At 43.2% G+C, this 17,844-nt stretch overlaps 1 protein-coding gene and 1 pseudogene across 8 annotated transcripts in view; one reads left to right on the forward strand and one right to left on the reverse strand.

Moving 5' to 3' along the window:
- The window catches only part of ANKRD11 (ankyrin repeat domain containing 11), a 248,442-nt gene that overhangs the window by 137,966 nt on the left and 92,632 nt on the right, over window positions 1-17,844 (reverse strand). The window lies entirely within an intron of this gene.
- Window positions 9,759-15,548, forward strand: LOC307092487 (calponin-2-like; annotated as a pseudogene). The gene is made up of 2 exons: window positions 9,759-10,187; window positions 10,380-15,548. The product of its transcript is annotated as a calponin-2-like (transcript).

Below are 17,844 nucleotides of genomic sequence, written 5' to 3' on the forward strand. Positions count from 1 at the left end.
CAACCAATAAATGCATAAATAAGTAGCACAACAAATATTTCTCTCTCTCAAATAAAAAAAAATTTTTAATATATTTTATTGATTTTTTTTTTTTTACAGAAAGGAAGGGAGAGGGACAGAGAGTTAGAAACATCAATGAGAGAGAAACATCCATCAGCTGCCTCCTGCACCCCCCCTACTGGGGATGTGCCTGAAACCAAGGTACATGCTTTTAACCAGAATCAAACCTGGGACCCTTCAGTCCACAGGCGGATGCTCTATCCACTGAGCCAAACCGTTTAGGGCTCAAATAAAAAGTTTTTTAAAGAGTTCTGAGATGATAAAGTGTGAGGACAGGGTCCAGGACAGGAGAGAGTCCAGGACCCCGCCTTCAATCACAGAGCCTGTCAAGACCTCACTTGTGACAATACCCTTTCAATTGTGTATCCCACTCCCTGAACCCACCATAAATGCTATTAACTAGATGCTAGATGTAATTTGAGCATTTATCCCAAAGAAGTGTCGTTTTCTGGCTGTTTCCCTGGGGTAACTCCAGATGCCCAACACAGGGTTGTTCCATGTCAGGAGCACAGAGGCAGGCCTGGCCCCACCAGGTGAACTTTTCTGCTGTCTACGCTCCTTTAGGAAGAGGAAATGTAGCCATCTCCAACTAAGATGTGTGAAAACCAACAGAGCATGTCCAGTAGGGCAATGGGATGGGAACTGGGTACACAAGAGGCCTGTCTGCCTCGGGCTGAGGGAAGACCAGGACTGTGTTCCTTTTGCTCAGCAAGGATAAGACACACTATTTCAAATTTTGCTGCCTCCTTTTGTAGACCCAGACACATTACTGTCCCTTGAATGTCAAAATGAAAAGGATCCAGAATTATGTAATGGGTGTGACAAGGATAAAAGCCTAAAGGAGAGGCTGCAGCACGGGCTGAGTGCACTGGTTCTAAGTCAACCCAAGCTGGCTACCAGCCCGGGACACAATCTTTCACCTCTAGACATGTATTCTACCGGGTAGGATTCCACCTGGGACAAGATGGGGGTGTGGCAGAATGGGGGACTGAGAAGCAATCCTGTTGCTGAATCAGTGTAAAGAGCTCCCTCTCAAAAATGATCAGAAAATGCCATGTATAAAATTAAATTATGTTTCAAGAATCTGATGACATTTTAAACAGCTAAAAATCTAAATCTAGGTTAAGAATTATTAGTCTAGTCTCTGAAACAAAAATTAAATGGCGTGGGCAAAGGCACATTGGCTGACACAGTGGCATACATTGTCCCAAGGAATCCAGCAAGGACCTCACACATCTCTGGACTCATCCCAGAGAGACTACAACCTAAGGCCATCCTTCTCACTCCCTCTCTCCCATCACCAACTCTGCAGTGTTTAAAATGTTGTGGGAATGGTTTCCATGCAAGGTGTTTCAGGTGTTCCCTAAGGTCTGCATCATTCCTGAGCAATATCCTCCTGTTACAGTCCAGGGCTTTTGGAACTAACTGGGGACACAACACAGCACAAGCTTTGGGAGGGAATAGCCCCTCTCTTCCAGGCAATTCACAGAGAAGCCAGAACTGAATTCAGAAGTCAGCAACTGGCTTTGTTTCTCCATCAGAGAAGATTGGAAAGATGATTAAAAGTGACCCAAGTTGCCCTTTTGTAAGTGAATGGATCAACTGTGGAAAATCCAGATAGATCATTATTCAGCACTAAAAAAAAAAAAAAAAAGCTGTCAAGCCATGGAAACCAGTATGAAAAGGCTTAATACTGTAGGATTCCAACCATAGGACATTTTGGAAAAGGCAAAACTACAGATACAGTAAAAACATCAGTAGCTGCCAGGAATTAAAGGGAGGCGATGAATAGGTAGAACACGGAGGAGTTTTAGGGCAGTGAAACTATTCTGTACAATGAACTCTTAGAAATGTACACCACCAAGAGTGAGCCCTACGTAAAGTGAGGACTTTGGGTGATAATGTGTCAATATAGGTTCACTGATTGTAAAAAATATGCCACTCTGGTGGGGGAATGTTGATAATGGGGAAGCTTGGGGATGGGGATATGGGAAATCTTTGTACTTCTGCTCAATTTTGCTGTGAACCTAAAATTGCCCTAAAAAATTGTTTTGTTTTGTTTAGTAATCCTCCTGCCAGAAAAACACAATGTGCAGCAGAACAGGCTCACAGTACTTACTGGGTCAGTTCTCAGGGAGAACTGAGGTCCCAAGAGAGGGCCCCAATAAACAGAATAACTGATTTACATAACAAAGGCAATCCCTTCCCAGGCGGGGCCCCATCAGGAACAGCCTGGACAACCAGGAACAGCCTAGACAACCAGGAACAGCCTAGATAGCACCAGGCCCTGGCCCCCCACCCAGCTGGTTGCCCAGGCACCCCACCTGATGATGACCCTCCAACCTCCAGACCTGCTTTTCACATGGTCTCTGACTTCTTGAGGTTCACAGAAAAGCTCAAGTTATCTCTGCCCACCCTCATAAAGCACCTGCCACCCATTGCCGGTTCGCTCAGTGGTTAGAGCGTTGACTCACAGACCTAGAGATTATGAGTTCAATTCCCAGTCAAGGGCACGTACCTCGGATACAGCTGGATCCCTGCATGTGGGAGGCAACCAATAAATGTGTCTCTCTCATATCCATGTTTCTCTCTTCCTTCCACTCTCTCTAAAAATCAATGGTGCCCTAACCGGTTTGGCTCAGTGGATAGAGTGTCAGCCTGTGGACTGAAGGGTCCTGGGTCCAATTCCAGTCAAGGGCACATGCCTGGGTTGCAGATTTGATCCCCAGTGGGGGCCATGCAAGAGGCAGTCAATCAATGAGTCTCTCTCCCCATTGATGTTTCTATCTCTCTTTCCCTTTCCTTTCCTCTCTGAAATCAATAAAAAATATATATATTAAAAATAAAAATTAAAGGAAAAAATATCCTCGGGTGAGGGTTTTAAAAATAGTAATAATAAAGCACCTGCTAACTGTGCTGATGCCTTGTGTGCTCCCACTAAGATGGAAAAGAAACCAAGGTGCCAAATGGAAAAGGTCCCTTCTCCAGAAAATGTGAAAATTAAAACTTTATCAGACACATTATTTCTCTTTACACTGAAAAAACATTAAAAGCCACATTTTGAAGATTAATATCATGGGAAATTAATATTAAGTTTTAAAATGCAGAATATGAAATTATGTACAGCATAGTCCTTATTTTGTGAAAAGTATAACATTAAAAATTGCCCATTCAGATCTTTAAATTTGATTGGTCGGATTGCACATTTTTTATGTTTTTATTGATTTTTTTTTTTTAAGAGAGAGAGGAAAGGAGAGGGAGAGAAAGAATGAGACAGTAACATCGATGAGACAGTAGCATCCATTGGCTGTCTCATGGACATCCCCTACTAGGGATCAAGCCTGCTGCAACTTTGGCATGTGCCCTGACCAGAATAACCAGCAACCACTTGGTGCATGGGATGACATTCAACCAACCGAGCCACACCGACCAGAAGGATTACACATACGTTTATTTTCTTTATATTCAACTTCAGTTACTAAGTGTTACTAGTTGAATTGTACCCCCCTAAAAAGATATATTGGGATCCTTCTAACCCCCAGTATCTCAGAATGTGGCCTTATTTGGAAAAAGGGTCATTGCAGATGTAGTCAAGATGAGATCATTATAGGGTGGGTCCTAACACAAATATGTCTGGTTTCCTTATAAAAAGGGTATATTTGGACACAGAGACGCAGGCAGGGAGACAATCATGTGAAGATGGAGGCAGAGATGGGATGATGCTCTACAAACCAAGGAACATCAAAGATTATCAGCAGCTCAGCAGGACTGGGAGAGAGAGCCTGGACAGATTCTCCTCAGTGCCAGCTCTGCTGACATCTTGGTCTCGGGCTTCTGGCCTCCAGGACTGTGGGAAGATAAATTTCTGCTGTTTAAACTGCCCAGTTTGGGGGACTTTGTTACAGCAGCCATGACAAACTAATACACTTAAGTTTTGTTCAATGTGCATAAACTACTTCAATAATAGGAAAAGCTAACTGTTCTAAAAGACACTACATAACATAACTCTTAGAATAAAGACAAGATTTCCACAGTTCATTGCACAAAAATACTACCCTTTCATCAAAAGAAAGCAATAGCCTGGCCATTATGTTTGGATAACTATACTTTATTTTAACCAGCTCTTTGTAGAAAAAAAAAATGGCGGTTATCTTACTGATACTAGTTTGTAATTAACCACTCACATAGAGACATACAGAAACATCCCCACTAACCTTTCAACTGAATCTTCTCTTGCATCTGAGTCATGTTTAGAGCAGGCCCTGAGGCCTCAACCCCAGGATCTCTAAATGGGCACTGCCCCAGAAGGTCACCCAGATGACTAGGACAGTAAGTAACGTTAAATGGGACCTTCACATTAATATATGCAGAGATACTATGAACTACACAATGTGAAATGTTCCTTAACTCTTCAGGTAAAACACTTCCAAAAAATTCCTTCTGGACAAGTAAAGATAACGCTCCTCATGGCCTAAAATGTATGAAATATCTGTGCCAACTCAGACCAGCCACAAAGCAGCTTTAAAATAATCACTGTGTGGCTAAATCCTATCTGGTCTTGATGTGACTCTCCAAGAACTCAGAGCCTGACTGTCCCAACCAAGTCTAAGACCATGTCTCTAATGGTCTGGCTTCCTGGAGGGTCTGTGTGATTACAAGGAGCCAGGCTCAGTGAGGGATAGCCAGAGGGGGAGAAGCCAATAAATCATAATACATAGGTAAACTGAGGCCAAAAGCTCTGTGATGGTGACCCAGTGATGGAGGCTTAAAATGCGTTCCCAGCCCTGCTGGTGTGGCTCTGTGGTTGAGCTTCGACCTATGATCCAGGAGGTCTCGGTTTGGTTCCTGGTCATGGCACATGTCGGGGTTGTGGGCTCAATCCCCAGTGTTGGGCATACAGGAGGCAGCCGATCAGTGATTCTGTCTCATCATTGATATCTACACTAATAAAAGAATAAGATGCAAATTGACCTACCTTCGCACCACCCACCAGCCAATCAGAAGGGTGTATGCAAATTAACCCAAAATATGGTGGGTTGATTTGCATATACAGGCACTGAGCGGACAGGGGCGGGGCAGGATGCAGGCGTTCCACACCGCCCCAGCCACTCCAGGCCTCTGGGCAGCGTGGGAAGGCGGAAAGATGGCTCCGGGTCAGAGCAAAAAGGCAGTGCCAGCAGCCAGGGTAAGGAAGGCCCATTCTTGCACGAATTTTCATGCATTGGGCCTCTAGTTTCTATAATAAAAGGCTAATATGCATATAGACATAACGGCGGAATGACCAGTCACTATGACACACACTGGCCACCAGGGAGCAAACGCTCAATGCAGGAGCTGCCCCCTGGTGGTCAGTGCACTCCCATAGGGGGAGCACCCATCAGCCACAAGCCTGGCAAGCGCAGCGGCGGTGGTGGTAAGCTCAGCAGGCCGGGCTGAGGGCCCCTCCCCGAGTGCACAAACTTTGTGCACCAGGCCTCTAGTCATTGATATTTCTATCTCTCACTCACTCTTCATTCCTCTCTAGAATCTATAAGTATATATTTTTTTTATTTAATTATTTTTGAAAGCACTCCAGAAACTGACAGTCTCCAGCCCACCAATATAGAAACTAGGCAGCCTCTCTAGGAGGGATCTGGTGCATATCTGTGTCACAGGGCACAGACAGGAGAGAGACTGTAAGATAACAGAGCAGAAGCAGAATCCAAACCACAGCACAGGTATGACAGGAAATCAAAGCTGGACAAAAAAGTTGTGGGCTGGGCATTACTGAGGGGACAAGTTGTTGTTGTTTTTAAGGGTTCTTTAATTGATTTTTATAACGAGAAAAAAGAGGAGAGAAACATCAATGTGTGGGGAACATACGGATTGGCTGCCTCCTACACGACCCCCACTGGGGATTGAGCCCTCAACTTGGGCATTTTCCCTGACCAAGTACCGAACCAGTAACCCCTTAGTGCCCGGGACGACACCCAACCAACTGAGCCATACGGACCAGGGTGGGGACAAGCTTATTTAAGGGTCCTCATAGAAGTCCACCATCAAAATGGTGGACTGTTTGGGAGAAGATATTTGCCAATGATACATCTGAGAAAGGGTTAATATCCCAAATATATAAAGTACTCACACAACTCAACAAAAGGAAGACAAATAATCCAATTTAAAAATGAGCAAAGAATGCCCTAGCTGGTTTGGCTCAGTGGATAGAGCGTCAGCCTGCGGACTAAAAGGTCCCAGGTTCGATTCCGGTCAAGGGCATGTACCTGGGTTGCGGGCACATCCCCAGTAGGGGGTGTGCAGGAGGCAGGTGATCGATGTTTCTCTCTCATCGGTGTTTCTAACTCTCTATCCCTCGCCCTTCCTCTCTGCAAAAAATCAATAAAATATATTTAAAAAAAAAAAAAGCTGTGGGCCTGGTGTGTGTGGCTCAGTGGTTGAGTGTTGACCTATGAACCAGGAGGTCTCTGTCTGACTCCTGGTCAGGGCAATGCCAGGGTTTTGGCCTCGATTCCCAGTGGGGGACATGCAGGAAGCAGCCAATCAATGATTCTCTCTCATCATTGATGTTTCTCTCTCCCTCTCCCTTTCTCTCTGAAATCAATAAACATATTTTTTAAAAAGCTGTGGGACACAATGGAATACTATACCACTGTAAAAAAGAGGGATCTCCTACTCTTTGGGACAGAATGGATGAACCTGGAGACTCTTATGCTAAGTGAAATAAAGTGCATCTGAGAAAGACAAATATCACATGATCTCACTTATTTATAGAATCTAATGAATTAAATGAACTGACCAACAAAAAAAGACCCAAAGCATGGAGGCACAGAACAGACCTCAATGTGGGGGTGGGGGGACAAGGAGAGAGAAACCAAAGAACTTATATACTTATATGCATAGCCCAAGAACAAGGACAATAGGATAGTGAAGACCTGGGGGTGGGTAGCGACTAGTGGGGAGGAGGAATTTGGGAGATACCTGTAATACTGTCAACAATAAAAAAGTACATATTTTTTAAAAAGAAGTCAACAGTCAAGCACAATGCCATACACACCTCTTGGGCAAGAGGCTGCCAACAACCCCTGGAGGCTTGAGTGTGGAAGCCAGGGACCAAGTGTGGGAGTTAGGTGTCTTTTCAGACACCTCTGCCCAAGCACTGAGTCTTGAGTAAAAGCCTCTGACACTACCAACCTCCATAACTAAAGAAAATGGAACTGTGGGAAGGGAACCAAAGACAAGCAAAACACTGACTTCACTGAAAAATGTAGAAACCTTTTATGGCTCCCATGTAAAACTTTTGATTTTAAAGGATTACTAGCAAGAAAATTTTGTTTTGTTCTTCTGGTATCCTGCAGAAAATTCAGGATATTTTCAAAGGTCTGGGCAAAAGAGAAGAAAATGAAAAGCAGTCCTACAAGATGCCAATAAGCAATTCTAAAGCCAATGTGACCCACCCTGGGGTCATGCCCCTCCCAGGAGAGGTTCTGAGCATGAGATACTGACCATTACCAGAGACTTCACTCCAGAGAGGTGTGTTTTTAAGAGTGCAGAAGCCAATTCCATGCTCTCTTCTTCCAACCTCACAGGGTTGTTCTGAGGATCCAAGACTTCATGTACCCACATGGATGGAGATTTGGTTTTCAAAATACTCCCCAATAAGAGGGCACTATCTAAATACATTTGCTGACTTCTGATTGACCTTTCTTTTCTCTGGAATGGGTAATGTGGACACATTAGCAATAGGGTGGTAACCACAGATCATAAGTGAAGTTTGTTGTTTTAAGTAAACCTAAAATCAAACTTCAAAAAAGAAACAACTGTTAGTCTCTCCTGTCTGTACCTCACCTCAGGATCACAGTCAAGACCACAGCCCACGGTCACTCTCACATGCTCTCCTGCACAAACCATCCACTGATTAACCTGGAGACAGCTGGGGCAAAACGGGAGGAAAACCTTTTAATATTTCTCTATGGTTATTTCTAAGTGATTTTCAGAGTAGTTTTCCCCCCAGAATCTGTTATCTCAAACAATTTTCACTACCTTAAAATAGACCAGAGGCCGGTGCACGGATTTATGCACTGGTGGGGGGCATGGCCTGCGGGGATCGGCCTGCTGTGGGAGTGCTGCTCATCCCATTCAGCCAAGCAGCTGTGGACCCACCCTCTGAGACATAATGGCAGAGGCACACGCTTCATACCACTAAAGCACAGCCTCACCAACACTACACACAGGGGAGGGTGGACCCAATAAAAAACCACCCAATGTGCTTCTGGACTTATAAGCAGTCCTGCAGGAGAAACAAAAGTCTGCAGCCCTCAGAAGGGTATGAGATACAAAGGCACCACCATGAGCCATGGAAACAGGACAGCTGTAGTGAAGAAATCAGATGAGCCCTTGGTGCTTAGGGTCTTAGGGGAGAGGGGGACACAGAAAACAGAAAAGGGCAGCACAGGGGCAGGAGAGCAGATATGGCATCTGCAGGGATGACTTCTTCAAAGAAGCTAGGCCTAAGTGCCTTCCCAAAGCTCACAGCACTAGCACCAGGCTACTGAGAATGCAGTGTGCTATGTAGAGAGGCAGAGGCAAAATGCAAAAGAGGAGAGGTGGGAGACTCTGAAACCCACAGCCCAAGGGAGAACATGAAAGAAAAGGGCAACGAAGGGAACCCTGAGAAACGTCAGCACATTAAAAAAAGGAGGAGGAAAACTAAAGAGAGCAGATGGCAGAAACTAATAAAAAATATAATATGGTCACAGAGATTTGAAGAAAGAGAGCAAGAATGAAGCTCAGGAAACCCAGCAGAGCTAAAACTGCAGGGTGTGTTTTCCACCGGCCATTGTCCTAACCCCAAGGGCAAAGGCACCCAGCTCACCAGTGTTAGGGCCACTGGAAAACACATGTAGAGTAAGAAATTAACTCCTTTGTTCAAACAATAAAACTCCATCTTCCATTTAACTTGAAAAAGCAAAGGAATGAGGATGCCGATAACTATGTGGGAAGTCATGGCTGTCCTTCCTCAGCTACAGATTCAAGCAGTGGTGCTGCTTTCTCTAAAGTCAATCCCGGACAGGGAGCCACTGGCATATGTGTGACCACAGACGAAGAAAGGGAAGAGGCCACAGCCACAGCTGGCAGGACTCTGAGGGTGTTACACTATTTGAAGAATACTGGTGTACACAGTCAGTCACCAAACCAATGCTGAGTGAGTTACCAGCTGAGACACCTCATACCTTCTCCCTTAGAATACCTTTTGACCAACACCACAGGGCTTTACTGAGCTTCTCCTGTGGCAGCAAGCTCTGGCAAGGCCAGAGGAGACTAGGCCCTCAGGACATAGACTGTATTATATAAATGAAACAAACCACTAACTCAGCAAGCCTTTCATGTTTACTTAAGTCTCAGGCTGTCATATAAACAGACAAGAGGAAAAACAGTGTAAAAAGGTCAGCTATGTAGGTAAGCCATCTGACTGGGCAGAAAAGGCCAGGATCAGGAGCTAGTTCCCTGGAAAACAACAGAGAAGGAAAGGATGGCAGGTCGGAGGCCTTTAGAAAATAGGCTATGCCAAATGAATAAACTCCTAGAAATATACAATCCTCCGAGACTAAATCAAGACACAGAAAATCTAAACAGACCAATTACAATAAAAGAAATCAAAGCAGTAACCAAAAAAGTCCCAATAGGCACACAGCTGGCCATCCATGCCGCCGTCGCCACCAGCTCCACAGTTTAACAAGGGGCCCTTGGCTTTCGGCCAAGGTCAAGAACCGACACCTGTCCAAATATGACCCTCAAAAGAAGGCAGAATTCCGCAGCTGGATCAAAAGACTCATGGATGGGCCTATCAGTCCTGACTTCCAGAAGGGTATGAAGTATAGACTTATCCTGTGCATACTACTCATGAATAAGCTGCAGCCAGGCTATCTCCCCAATATAACCGCTCCATGCAAAACTGGCAACATCTAGAAAACCTCTCCAACTTCATCAAGGCCATGGTCAGTTACGGCATAAACTCTGTGGTCCTGTTCAAAGCCAATAACCTATTTGAGAGTGGAAAATGACACAGGTGCAGGTCTCTCTTCTGGCTCTAAAACAGCGGTTCTCAACCTGTGGGTCGCGACCCCTTGGGGGTCGAACGACTCTTTCACAGGGGTGGCCTAAGACATCCTGCATATCAGATATTTATATTACGATTCATAACAGTAGCAAAATTACAGTTATGAAGTAGCAATGAAAATAATTTTATGGTTGGGGGTCACCACAACATGAGGAACTGTATTAAAGGGTCATGGCATTAGGAAGGTTGAGAACCACTGCTCTAGCAGGAAAAGCCAAGACAAAGGGGCTGCAGAGTAGCGTGAACATTGGCATCAAGTACTCAAAGAAGCAGGAGCAGAATTACAGTAACACCACCATGAAGGCAGACCAGTGCGTCATCAGGCTCCAAATGAGCACCAACAAGAGTGCTAGCCAGTCAGGCATGACAGCATATGGCATGAGAAGGCATCTGTACAACTCCAAGAACCATATCCTGCCATTCATGCACCACTCAACAATCAGCCTGCAAATGGGCACCAACAAATGTGCCAGGCAGGTGAGCATGACAGCTCCCAGGACCAGGGCAACACATCTATGATACCAAGCTAGTGACCAACAAGTGTGACAACTCCTCCATGTCTCTGCAGATGGGCTACATGCAAGGAGATAACCAGATTGAGCAGGTCTTTGGCCTGGGCTGGCAGTTATACAACCCCAAGTAGTGCCCACAAGGCCCAGGAGCTGACTGGATTCCAGGGTCAACTGGCAACTGCCCAAGTCCAGGGAAGGTCCTGGAGTATCCCCTCCTACTACCAAGAAGAGGCAGGCTACTGAGCCCCCCTTGTAGGTGTCACCCCACATCATTGCCCCATCTGAAATTTCAGGGCTTTCAAATTTTTCATTCTGTTTTTCTTTATGTTCAAGTGTTTTCCAGCTGAGGGTCTGTGAAGGCCAGGACCAGATGCATGTAGTGCGGGAGTCCCTGCCAGGGCACATCCAAGTAGCAAATTTCCCAGCAGGCTTTGGGACAAGCTGGGGGACGGGGGAATGACACCTGTACACAGAGGGAAACTGGCCCCAAATGGCTTCCAGTTGCTTCTGCCACCCTACCCTTTTCTCTGATCACTTTGTGGTTTCTGTACCCACAGAGCATTCAGCAGTTTTAACAAAACAAAAGTCATTTTATTTTTTTCAGGGGAATAGGGTGTGAGTTGTGGAGGGGGTTGCTGGGAAGGAAGTCCCCCAGGAGAGGGCCAAGCCATAGTCCCCAGATATTTTAGGCATCGTGAGGGACTGCATTTCCTCAGGACCCTCCCAAGGGCCCAGTGAGGAAACTGAGACCCAGATAGGACAATGGAGTTCTGAGTGGTTGATGCAAAACCAGACCCCCATTTCCATATTTGTTCCCTCTCCATCAGCCAAGTATTGCACAGGGAACCCGTACCAGGAGGCACTCCCTGGGACCAGGAGATAATGTGAAATACCAATGGTGGATCAAAGGCAATAAAAACTAGAAAACGAAGACGGCCATGTAGGTAAAGACCTGTACTCACAGCCTCCCACAATCTCATCAAAATTACAAGTAAAATACAGAACCACCACCATTCAAAAACACCTGAAAGTTGGCTGAATGGAAGTCCTACAACGAGAGAAGTAAAGAAGAAAGCATACTTAGAGTGGAAGGAGGGGCGGAGGCATGAAATGGGCTGGTCCGACACCCAAGTGTGGTGGGGTTTTTTTCCACTGGGAGGAATGTCTCAGATGTGGAGGCCCCTCATGAGGAGCTAGGGGTACCAGGCCCACACCAAACCCCCAGCACAGGGTTCCAGAGCTGGGAAGAGAAGTCCTCATAACTTCAGGCTGTAAAATACCAGTGGGGATTGTGGTTGAGTAACACAGAGGCTGCTGGAGACCCAGGCAATTCCTCATAAAGGGCCCACAAACAACTTACATGGACTTGCTACCTCTGGCTCAGGGGGATGGATCCAGGGACATACAGGGAGGAACTGGAATGTCTGGCATCGAGGGTGGCTTTCTCCAAGACAGAGGTGCTCACATGGGTCACTGTTTCTATGCTGAGACCTCCCCCATCACAGAGCTGACTTACAGCCATACCTGAGTTTCCATCAGCCTGGCCCACACTGTGCACTCAGCTCTGGTGATTCCCTGAGACCCTGCCTCATCTAATTTGCAGCCCCACCCAAACTATTTGGAGGAGCTTTTCCTTATGAATGGCCTGTCCTGGCTGAAGCTTCAGACTTTCCTAAAATTTCTCAAACAAGCATCAGCTGGCTTCAGCAGGCCTCAAAACTATCAATAAGAGGCCAAAGACAGCTTGGCCTCACATGGGCACTTCCATGCCCAACACAAGGAGAAGCCATCTGCAGATAGCTCTGTAGCTCCTGCCAGGTGGCCTCAGGCAGTAGCTGATTTTGCACCACCCAGGAGGCCCCAGAGCCAGTGCATACAATGGGTAGCATCAGACCATAACAACTTGCAACTTTACACATCCACCAGCAACACACTCAAAGTAAGCACTGAAGCAAGTCCTACTCCATAGGGGTGTCTCCAACACAGCAGCTCTTTCATGGTAGTTGCAGCTGGTACTCACAGCCAATTGGCATGGAGGTCAATTCCTCCCAGTGATGCCAACAGCAATCAAGGTTCAATTATAAGACTAAACACAGCCCACACGGGGCACACTTAGGAGTGCCCAGTTTGGGTGACTGGGGAGGCTGAGCCACTGGGCCCTAAAGGACATCTACTACACAAGGCCACTCCATCAATTCCAGCAGCTCTACCTAATACATAAAAACAAACACAGGGAAGCAGCCAAAACGCAGAGACAAAGAAACATGTCACAAATGAAAGAACAGAACAAATCTCCAGAAAAAGAACTAAATGAAATGGAAGCAAGCAAACTACTGGATACAGAGTTCAAAACAATGGTCATAAGGTTGCTCAAGGATCTTAATGAGAGTTTCAAGGGAATTAATGGGAGCTTCAGTGGACTTAGTAAGACTTTCAAGGATCTTAGGATATCAAAGACATGAAAAAGGACCAGTAAGAAATTAAGCATATACTAACTGAAATAAAGAATAATTTACAGGGATTCAACAGTAGAGTAGAGGATTCCGAGAATCAAATCAACGATTTGGAATATGAGGAAGCAAAAAACACCCAATCAGAACAGCAAAAAGAAAAAAGAATCCAAAAATATGAAGACAACGTAAGGAGCCTCTATTAACTTCAAGCATACCAACATTTGCATTATGGGGGTAGCAGAAGAAGAAGAGAAAGAGCAAGATATTTAAAACCTGTTTGAAGAAATAATGACAGAAAACTTCCCCTATCTAATGAAAGAAATAGACTTACAAGTCCAGGAAGCCCAGAGTCCTAAACAAGAGGTACCCAACGAGGCCCACACCAAGACACAACTTAATTAAAATGCCAAGGATAAAAGACAAAGAGAGAATCTTAAAAGCAGCAAGAGAAAAGAAGGAAGAGGAGGAAAGGAGAAAGAGATAAAAAAAATATGAATGATAGCCCTAGCCGGCTTGGCTCAGTGGATAGAGCATCAGCCTGCGGACTGAAGGGTCCCAGGTTCGATTCTGGCCAAGGGCACATGCTTGGGTTGCGGGCTCAGAACCCAGTAGGGGGTGTGCAGGAGGCAGCCGATCAATGAGTCTCTGTCATCATTGATGTTTCTATCTCTCTCTCCTTCTCCCTTCCTCTCTGAAATAAATAAAGAAGTATATTTTAGCCCTGGCTGGTTTGGCTCAGTGGATAGAGCGTCGGCCTGCGGACTGAAGGGTCCCGGGTTCGGTTCCAGTCAGGGGCATGTACCTTGGTTGTGGGCACATCCCTGGTAGGGGGAGTGCAGGAGGCAGCTGATCGATGTTTCTCTCTCATCAATGTTTCTAACTCTCTATCCCTCTCCCTTCCTCTCTGTAAAAAATCAATAAAATATATATTTTTAAAAAGAAATATATTTTTCAAAAATACGAATGATAAAATGGCAATAAATACATATGCATCAACCACTGAATATAAAAATCAAAATAAATGAATAAGGAATCTAATGAACAAAATAAGCTGATAAATAAAATAGAACCAGAGGCATGGAAAGATGGAACAGACTACAGTACCTCAGAGGGAAAGGGGAGGTGGGAAGAGATTACCTAAAGAACGTATATGCATTACCTATGGACACAGACCCTATGGTGAAGGCTTGGGATGGGGCAGGAACTGGGTGGAGTGGGGCAATAGGGATAAGCAAGGGGAACATCTGTAATAATCTCAACAATAAAGGTTTAAAAAAAAAAGGCAATAATAATCTCTTGGGAGGGGTGAGGGGTTGGAGTGATGGAGGGAACGAACTCCAAACAAATAAAAGTCCTGGACCAGATAGCTTCACAGGTAAATTTCACCAAAATGTCAAAGAAAAATTAACACCTATCTTTCTCACACAACAGTGGAACCTTGTTTCTCAAATATCTCCCATCTCAAACAATTCCCTTCCCAACCTGACAACCCTTTCATCATGCTAATACTAGTATAATCAGTCAAGCATCTCTCAGGTGACAAACAAAGGAGAGAATGAAAGAATATGAGTCACTTCAACACTGTTAAAATCTCAGGAGATTGTGCTGTGTTTTGCTTTTGTTGCTGCTTATACTTATTAATTTTCATTTTTTTACTGTATCCTTTCCTTTTAGTTAAATTTTCATTTACATTTCATGTCCTTTCTGTTTTTAAAGTGTTTATCTATAGATTAAACAGTACAATAAACATATACTGTATAAGAAAGGTTAAAACAGAATCATTTGGGGTCTGGAATGGACTAATTCAATTTACATTATTTCTAATGGGGGAAAAAATGATTTGTTTCCAAACAGCCTTCCGGAACGAATTAAGTTTGAGAAACGATGTTCCACTGTATTCCCAAAAAATTCAAGAGGTGGGAAGACTCCCAAGCTCATTTTACAATGGAATTAGGATAATGCTCATTTCCCAGCATTATCCTAATTCCAAAACCAGACAAAGACACTACAAAGAAAAAAAATTATAAGCCAATATATTTTATGAACACAGATGCAAAAATCTTCAACAAAATACTAGCAAACCTAATTCAGCAATACATTAAAAATATCATACACATTATGAACTGAGATTTATTCCTGGTATGCAAAATTGGTTCAATATCTAAAAATCAATTAATGTGATATAAACAAAATGAAGGATAAAAACAATATGGCCCTAGCCAAGTGGCTCAGATGGTTGGAGCATCATCTTGTACACCAAAAGGTTGCGGGTTCAATTCCCGATCAGGGCACACACCTTGGGTGTGGATTCTATCCCCATATGGGGTATGTACAATAGACAACCAATATCTATCTATCTATCTCTCTTTCTCTCTCTCTCTCTCTCTCTCTCTCTCTCTCTCTCTCTCTCTCTAAATAAACATATCCTAGGATGAGGATTTTAAAAAATCATATGATCATGTCAGTAGATGCAGAAAATGCATTCAACAAAATCCAGCACCCATTTACAATAAAAACTGTCAACATAATAGACAGGATTGTCCACTTTCACCACTCTTATTTAACACAGTATTGGAAACCCTAGCAACACAATCAGACAAGAAGAAGAAATAAAAGGCACCCAAATTGGAAAGAAAGAAGTAAAACTGTCATTATTTGCAGATAACATGATACTATATATAGAAAACAGTAAAGATCCCACCAAAAAACTACTAGAAATGATAAATTCGGTACAGTAGTGGAATACAAAATAAATATACAGAAATTGGTTGCATTTTTATACACTAACTTAGTGGCCCGGCGCAGGAATTCGAAGAAATATTTTAATATTGCTATTCGCCCTTTCTCTATAATAGAAGTGTCAGAGATGAAAGAAAATTAGTAAAATGCATATGAAAATTATATAAATTAATAAACAATAATATAACAACAAAGACATGATATAAAAACATGATATAAAAACATTGATAAAAACAATGACTGATAAATTGATTAAACTTATTCTAATATCTCCCGGTATACCACAGTAAGAGTAAAACACTTTCAGAGTGCTTGACTAATTTCCCTTGTGATTAAGTATTTACAACTTTAACTTTGTTACATGCTTTTTCGAAATCAAGAGAAGGCAACATATAACTGACCATGTCCAAAAACGGGTTCAGGTAGGCATATTCCTTCTGTCTAGACTGGCGCCAGCAAGAGCTTTATATATATTGTGCATGCGCGAGTCAACATTTATTTTTAAATTGCCAATGCGTGTCATATGTACCGGCCAGTTGGTCAATCGGACGGTCACTTAGCCTTTTATATATAGAGAGAATGAATTATCTATCAGAAAGAGAAACTAAGAAAACAATCCCATTTACAATTGCATCAACAGAAAATACCTAGGAATAAATTTAAACAAGGAGGTAAAAGAGCTGTACTCAGAAAAGTATACGACATTGAAGAAAGAAACTGAAGATACAAATAAACAAAAGCGTATATGGTGCTCATGAATAGGAAGAATTAACATCATTAAAATGTCCATACTTCCTAAAGCAATCTATAGATTCACTGCAATCCCTATCAAGATACCAATGGCTTTTACAGCAAAAGAAACCATCAACAAAACAACAAGAAAGCCCACTCTATGGGAGAACATATTTGCAAATGCTATCACTGATAAAGGTTTAATCTCCAACATCTACAGGCAGCTTATGAAACTTAATAAAAGGAAGATAAATGATCCAATAAAAAAATGGGCAACGGACCTAAACAGAATATTTTCAAAAGAAGACAGAAGGAAGGCCAAGAGACACATGAAAACATGCTCAAAGTCACTTATTATCCGAGAGATGCAAATCAAAACAACAATGCGGTACCATCTCACACCTGTCAGAATGGCTATCATCAACAAATCAACAAACAACAAGTGTTGGCGAGGATGCGGAGAAAAAGGAACACTCGTGCACTGCTGGTGGGAATGCAGACTGGTGCAGCCACTGTGGGGAACAGTATGGAGTTTCCTCAAGATACCAATGGCATTTTTTTCAGAACAAGACCAAATAATCCAAAAATTTATATAGAATTACAAAAGATCTAGAATAGCTATAACAATCTTGAGAAAGAACAAAGTTGGAGGTACCACACTACACTGATCTGTGTCCTTTTTTATTACTATAGCCTTATAGTATAGTTTGACACTATAGATCAATGAAACAGAATAGAGCCCAGAAATAAACCCACATCTATATTGGCAATTAATATATGACAAAGAAGTCAAGAACATACAACGGGATATAGACAATATACTCAATAAATGGTGTTGGGAAAATTGGACAGATACATGCAAAGAAATGAAACTAGACCACTTTCATACATCTAAACTCAAAGACTTAACTGTAAGACTCGAAACCACAAAACTCCTAGAAGAAAACATAGGCAATACACTCTGACATTTCTCTTAGCGATTTTTTTTTCCTGATATATCTCTTCGGGCACAAGAAACCAAAGGAAAAATAAGCAAATGGGACTACATCAAACTAAAAAGTTTTTGCACAGCAAAGAAAACCATCAACAAAACAAAGACACCCTATTGAATGGAAGAAGATATTCACTAATGTACACTAGTGATGATACATTCAATAAGAAGTTAATATACAAAATTGTAACAACCTCATACAAATCAACACTAAAGAAACAAACAATCCAATTTAAAAATGGG

Source organism: Cnephaeus nilssonii, assembly GCF_951640355.1.
Source record: "Cnephaeus nilssonii genome assembly, chromosome: 20".
Lineage (NCBI taxonomy): Eukaryota > Metazoa > Chordata > Mammalia > Chiroptera > Vespertilionidae > Cnephaeus > Cnephaeus nilssonii.